Genomic DNA, 6,694 nt, shown 5'->3' with positions numbered 1-6,694 from the left:
TGGCACACAGGGGAGAGGCCTGGAACAGAGCCAGGAAATGGACCTGGGAATGGGCCTGCCATGTGTGAGAACTGCCTGCTATGTGTGGGAACTGTATATGTTTGAGGATTGATTGTGGCTCAGAAAATAGACCTGCCATGTTTAAGTATCGATTGATATGCTTAGGAATCAATTAGGGGATCACAACAGAGCCAGGAAATGTCTCTGTTATTTTTACATGACAGGGCTTGGTCCTGCCACTATTGTTTCCAGAAACTGAATACATAGAAGGAAGAGAAGTCAGATTTCGCCACTATTATAACATAAGGAAGTGGGCAGAGTGGTCAAGAGGTGAAGACTGGAAACAGTGGTGGAGGAACTAAACAGGGAGGGATTAAGCTAAAAAGTATGTAAAATGAGCAAAATGGAACTGTATATAAACTGAGAGGTGGAAAGTTAGTTGCTCTGCAGACCACCTCGGCTCTATTGCTTATGTAATAAAGTCTATCTTAATTCTACAAAAACTCTGAAAGTACTTTGGGTTTTACTGAGGACAAGGACAATTTTCTACATCACTATGTAAACACTTTTAGTAAGACTGACATGCATAACTAGCTTCCCAGCTTGCAAGTAATACTGCTTCAGAGTCTAGTAGATCTCCAGCATCAAAGCAGAAGACTCCACAAATAAAACACATTTTCTATCATTGCAAAGCGATAAGCTGTGTTTACTTTTACTTTTTTATTTATTATTATGAACGTTCCAAAGCGATCAGCAGAAGCTCAAACATGCTACAGACACCTGTACAGACAAAATATGCAATGATCTGATAACTATAGGTGACCGTGACAAGACACATGTTAATCTCGGTCAAAGTTAAATTTTGGTTCGGTCTCCTACTAACGTTCAGCATCAAGAGAGTAAAACTCAGGAAGCAGTGCAGCTCGCTTCAACAGGAAGGTGTACACTAGAGTCCTGCACGGCATGCATTTTAAGGCCGAGCCCTAGCCATGCCCCAGGCCCTACCCTTCCCCAGCCCGATTGCTTCTGCCGAATTTAAGGCCCGGCCCTGCTCGAAATAACTTCCTCAGTTAGTAAATCCATTAGCTGCTCCTCTCTGTCTGTCACTCGCTCCTGCGCGCTGCTCAAAGCGGCTCTGGGTCTGTGAGTATCCATAGCATTAGCTCCGCGTCTGTGAGTATCCATCGCAACGGCTCCGCTTGGGCTGCTCGGTTGCTCTGCTCAATGACGAGACATTAGATAGCAGTTAGCTGTTAGCTACTTTTCATCACTCTAAACTTCGACAAATCTCAACAAACATTATTTTCGGTATCTATCCTGTCTTATATTTGACGAGGTTGAAGCACATTTGACACCATGTTATGATCTCAGTCAGATATGACTGTACTGCGCAGCAGAGCACGAGTAAATGGCTCAGCTTCAAAATGTTAGTGATCAATTTAGCGATACCCGAGCCCTGCCCTTAGTTATTGATAAAAGAAAACTGGCCCTAACTGGCCCTAACCCAATGTATAATGTTGGGGCCCGTCAGGCTTGGGTAGAGTAGCAGAACTCTACTTTACACTCAGGTTCAGCTCACCTACACTCTCTTGTCCTCTTCTTCAGCCTTAGCAGGAATAGAGAGATGGTGTAGCAGAAGATGATGGCACCTCAACAGCCTCTTCTTCTCAGTGGTCTCCTTCCCCAACTGTTGCGCCAACATGGTCAGGTCTCTTTCACAAGTAGCAAGGCCACTCCTTACTGGTTCTTCCAACAACTTCCAGTCTCCCTTCTCTCCATACTCTTGTCATTCTCTGGGCAGCAGGCAACCATAGGCCCCACCCGACTAGGGTAGCACTTTAGGTGGTGCTGTAGTGTTACAGGATCTTGACAGAGTCGAGAGATTAGGATAAAAACTTGCGGGGGGGGGGGGAATGGAGAGACTGGCATCACGCTTACATTTTTATTAAAAGGACTGACATAAAATAACTTTACAGAAATTATAAAAGAGTTACATTAATCTAATTTTAAATAATGGCATTCCACTCACAATTGTTCACAATGGAATTCAGAGTGCAGAAGTCAACATTCAACTACTTTTGTTTTTATTGCTTCAAAGAGGTCACCAATTCCCTAGACACACATTTCAACTTTATTTCTCATGTTCACGCCCGCCACCCCCAATTCATTCCCTCCCTCAAACTCGGATAAAACTCAAAAAGTGATACACAACATGGAGGAAAACAAAAAATATGAAGTACTCTGAAAACAATCTCCAATAAACAAACAAACGAAAAACAGCCAAATAACTGGCTCCAGATCAGCTCCAGTCCGGTTCTTTATCGTGACCAAAACATTAATCTGATTCTGATCCAAACCCAAAGTTCTGCATACGCTCCCCTCTCACTTGCCCATGGGTGTTTCATCTTCCGACCACCATCTTTTGACCTGAGTGTTCAGTAATGCAGTAATCTCCTCCCCATTCCAAACAACGTGTTCTGATTCAGAATGGAGAATTCCGGAACCTCATCAAGAGAACTGGATCTGCTGCACTCCAGGAATCTTGAGGAAGGAGAGCAGAACTTACATGTAGAGATCTTTGTTTCTCACTTATTTATGGTTAGCTGCATGCCATGGTTACTCAGACATTTCTTCTATTATTTATTCATTGATCATGGTTTAACATGTTTTGTGGTGGTGGTGGGTGAGTCAGATGGCCCCTGTGCACATGGGTGTGTCCCCAGAGAGGTGCGGGACGGGACGCCTGTGCCACTGCAACCAGCGCCCCGACTGATGGTGCAACTCATCACTCTCACGTGTTTGGTCTTTAATGAGTACTAGCAGCATGCATGGAGACTCAGGAGCACCCTTACCTGTTGATACGAGGTGGTGTACACCATGACATTCTGTTGTTGTCCATCAGCAGTTATTATTCCAGCAGGCAACTGATTCGCTGCAAGAGGAAACAGATTCATACCCTTAATACTTGTGGGAATTAACCTATATGATCAAAAACGTTGACACTGTATATGACAGTTTTATGATATGGAAATGTGAAGTGCACATTTGGACTAATAGGTGTTTGGCTTGCTTCTATGACATCAAAGCGGTATTTATTATAATCCTCAACGTCTCATCTTTCAAAATACATAGAGCCCTCTTAATTTACAGCATTTCCGTCACTCAGACAACAAAAAAACACAGCGCAGTGCTTGAACTCTGACGTCATTTATAGCATGTTAATGTACAGCCACTGTGGTCCAATTTAGGCGCTTATCAGTCCCCAAATCTGCAATTTTCAACCCGTATACGGGTACGAGTGTAAAGGGTTAACATTATGCAGACTCACGTTTTCCCTGAAGCAATGGTCTGTGTCACTCACTGTTACCCATTGTTAGAAATGAATAAAGGACAGAATATATTTTAAACATATTTTGTTCCTAGCTCCTTAGCGTCCTAAGAACCTATTTCCCCAGGAAGACCAGGATGAAAGGCCCATAACTTATCTGTTGATCTTCAGGGGAGGAATATGCCTGGGGCCCAGGGGGAGCAACTGCAGTAAATAAGGCCATCATGACAGTTAGAGCAACTAGACCATAAACTATACTGAACAAAAATATAAATGTGTAAAGTGTTGGTCCCCATGTTTCAGGAGATGAAATAAAATATCCCAGAAATTGTCCATACGCACCAAAAGCTTATTTCTCTCAAATCTGGTGCACAAATTTGTTTACTTCCCTGTTAGTGATACTTTCTCCTTTGCCAAGATAACCTATCCACCTGACAGGTGTGGCATATCAAGAAGCTGATTAAACAGCATGATCATTATACAGGTGCACCTTGTGCTGGGGACAATAAAAGGCCTTTCTAAAATGTGCAGTTTTGTCACACAATGCCACATGCATCCAGGAAAAGGCGGAGCAATTTCTGCATATCGCACCTTTAAATAATTTGTATACATTTGTTTCCTAAAATAGAGAATCAAATAGCTTGCTGGTCCATGTTCTGACAATCTGTGTTTGGGCAGTAAAGAGAAAGAGCTTTGTTTTCAGAGGATTTTCAATTACCTAATTACTTTTCACAACATTTAATGCTTTATATGGTGTGTGTGTGTGCTTTGTTTTTGATAACAGTTCTTCAGAAGAATTGCATGTGTTGCGACGAGGGCCCACGAGGACGACATGCACAATATGGATGATTTTCAAGTACATATGTTGTAGAATTTAAACACCTATATGCCTTAAAATGTTTATGGATTGAGAACCAGTTGAAGGGTTAATACAGAGCAGAGACATTTATGTGTTTTTCATAAACTCCCTGCAGCTGGTCTGGGTATGTCAATGACATGTGATGGCTGTGTGGAGATTGGAGTAACAATGGACCTAGTGTTATCATTTGTTTTGCTTATGACCCTATGACCTGACACATGGCCACATGCACATAATCTCAAGGGCCAGGGAGGATGGTAAATGATAAATGCCTTAATGTATGTACGTGTATTATTTGTAAAGAAAGGGTCTGCAACCATATAATGAGATTAGGGAAAGGGTCTGCTACCAATATAATGAGATTAGGGAAGAGGCTTCCTGTGGAAAAGCGCCCATGACCTTTTGGAGTAAACCACATGTGACATTTGGACGTTGAAAGATAAGGGTACAGTGGCACTAAAATAAGTTAATCATTTGCCCTAAGGGGAGGGACTGTATATGCTAAGTAACATGATTATGCATTTGTGTGTATAAAAGGGAGCTCTAAGCCAAAGAGAGACAGTTGTTGCTCCATGGAGCAAGCTCGGCTTTGTTATGCAAATAATAAAAGTCTAAATTCACAAGTTCCAGTCTCTTGAGAAATATTTTTAAGTTGACTACTTTTTGAGTCAAATATTTCTACGACAGCAACAGGGGTGATTTACAATTAAACATTAACACAGGAACCAGGGTCACCCTTCCTGCCCTTTAGTGAGTTACCAGAGTCACCGGAATGTGCTTCATTATATGACGGGCCATAAAGGACATCAGGGGCCATAGCTTATCTGTTCCCCCCCATTTCATTCCTACCCTGAGTGCCCCCTGGAAAGAGCATGAGACAAAATAGAGTCCAAAATATTTATTTGAGAACAAAGAGCGAAAAAGGGTGCTAATAACGTCAGAACATATTAAATGTTTCTAATCAATGTATTAAACTAAAAAACGCACAACATGTTTTGGTATGAACCCAATATACATTGTGATATTTTTCCTCTGCTTTTCTTATGTTGTTAAAAGTATAATATATATTTCACTATAACATCAAATGTATGCAACTTATTCAAGTCGTGTTAATAATCTATTAATTGGCTATTTCCTTTTAAGATAGTTTTTTCCTGTTCAGAGGACAATTTCTGTGACAATTTCTGTGAACACTTATGAGGAAATCTCAGCTTTATCTCATATGAACATTAAACGGGTTGAGTTCTCCGAATCAACGGGGCGTTCCTAATGTCACACTGTCCAGCCATTAGAGCCCGCCTTCTGTGAGTCCCTATAAATTAGAGGACTTACTAAACAGATAATAGAATGAAGGAGAATCAAGTTCTGCAAACCAAGGCCACGCCCATTGGACGAATGATCCTATCTCCTTGGAAACTGAGTTAAACTCAGCTAAGAGACAGACAGTGATGTGGAAAATGTTGTCCTTATACTAATCAAAGAACTAAAGTATTTCAGAGTTTTCGTAGAATTAAGTTAGACTTTATTACAAATAGACAAAGCCGAGGTGATTTGCAAAGCATCTCCCTTTCCACCTCCCAGCTCTCAGTTTATATAGTAATTTTCACATACATCTCCGGTTAAAGACCCTCCCTCTTGGGTTCCCCCACCACCATCCCCAGTTTCCCCCTCTCGACCTCTCCGCCCACTTCCTTAGTCTATGATAGCGGCTAAATTAGGCTTTTATTCAGTTTAGAATCAATAGTAGTACAATCAAGCCCTTGTCATGCAAAAATAATAATGTTCAGTTTAACCCCGGTTCACCCTGGCTTGACCTGAAGATTGATTGTTGGACATGACAGGTCCACACTCAATCTCTCAAACATACCCAAACCCAACTCCTCTCTTCCCTCCCGTCATGCTGTAATTACTAATGATTAGTCTGAACTCTGTTCAACTCTGGCTCCGCTCCCAAGACTTTGTTTGAGGAGAGAGGACAGCCATGGATTAGGTAAGAGCGAGGAATAGCGAGGTCAGATCCCCATTTCACACACACACAAACCCAGTGAAAGGAACCAATTAAGTTCTTGCCCAGCAACAGAGAGTACCCATGTTTAATTCTGACTCCATGTTCGTCATGTCTGTGATTAACTTTGTTTATCTAATAGTTTACTGAAAAATCTTCATCAACAGGAGAATGGGGAAAGTCCGGTAGAGGAAGTTGGCTCCCCAACTACACAGACGAATGGATAGTTCAATTGACTTGTCTTGCAGGAGGGAGAAAGTAGAGTAGGCATGACAGAGTTGTCAGTCTTGGACTGAAACAGAACTTTAGGAAACGGCCTCTGAACTCAGAGAGGCACGGCTCCCTCATGGAGAAACCGAGACGGAACACTGACAAGGAATTAAGAAAAATGGACAGACCCATTACACTTAGCTGAAGAATGGATCAAGAGTGGGGTCTCGGACACATTTATACCGTGTGATGCAACACAAAGCTGACTGCACCAATCGACGGTAATGAAGCA

At 42.0% G+C, this 6,694-nt stretch overlaps 1 pseudogene across 1 annotated transcript in view; it reads right to left on the bottom strand.

Moving 5' to 3' along the window:
- Positions 1-1,928: 1,928 nt before the first annotated feature.
- LOC311135427 (solute carrier family 41 member 2-like) overlaps positions 1,929-6,694 on the bottom strand; it is a 42,007-nt pseudogene continuing 37,241 nt past the window's right edge. Inside the window, exons 13-14 of the transcript XR_014615410.1 lie at positions 2,853-2,932; positions 1,929-2,541 (exon numbers count right to left, since the gene is read on the bottom strand). The product of XR_014615410.1 is annotated as a solute carrier family 41 member 2-like (transcript). The remainder of the gene's footprint in view (positions 2,542-2,852; positions 2,933-6,694) is intronic.

The sequence above is a fragment of the Coregonus lavaretus genome (assembly GCF_964263955.1).
Source record: "Coregonus lavaretus genome assembly, chromosome: 9".
NCBI lineage: Eukaryota > Metazoa > Chordata > Actinopteri > Salmoniformes > Salmonidae > Coregonus > Coregonus lavaretus.
Note: the sequence above shows the minus strand (reverse complement) of the source record. Positions and strands in the feature narration are given on the sequence as shown.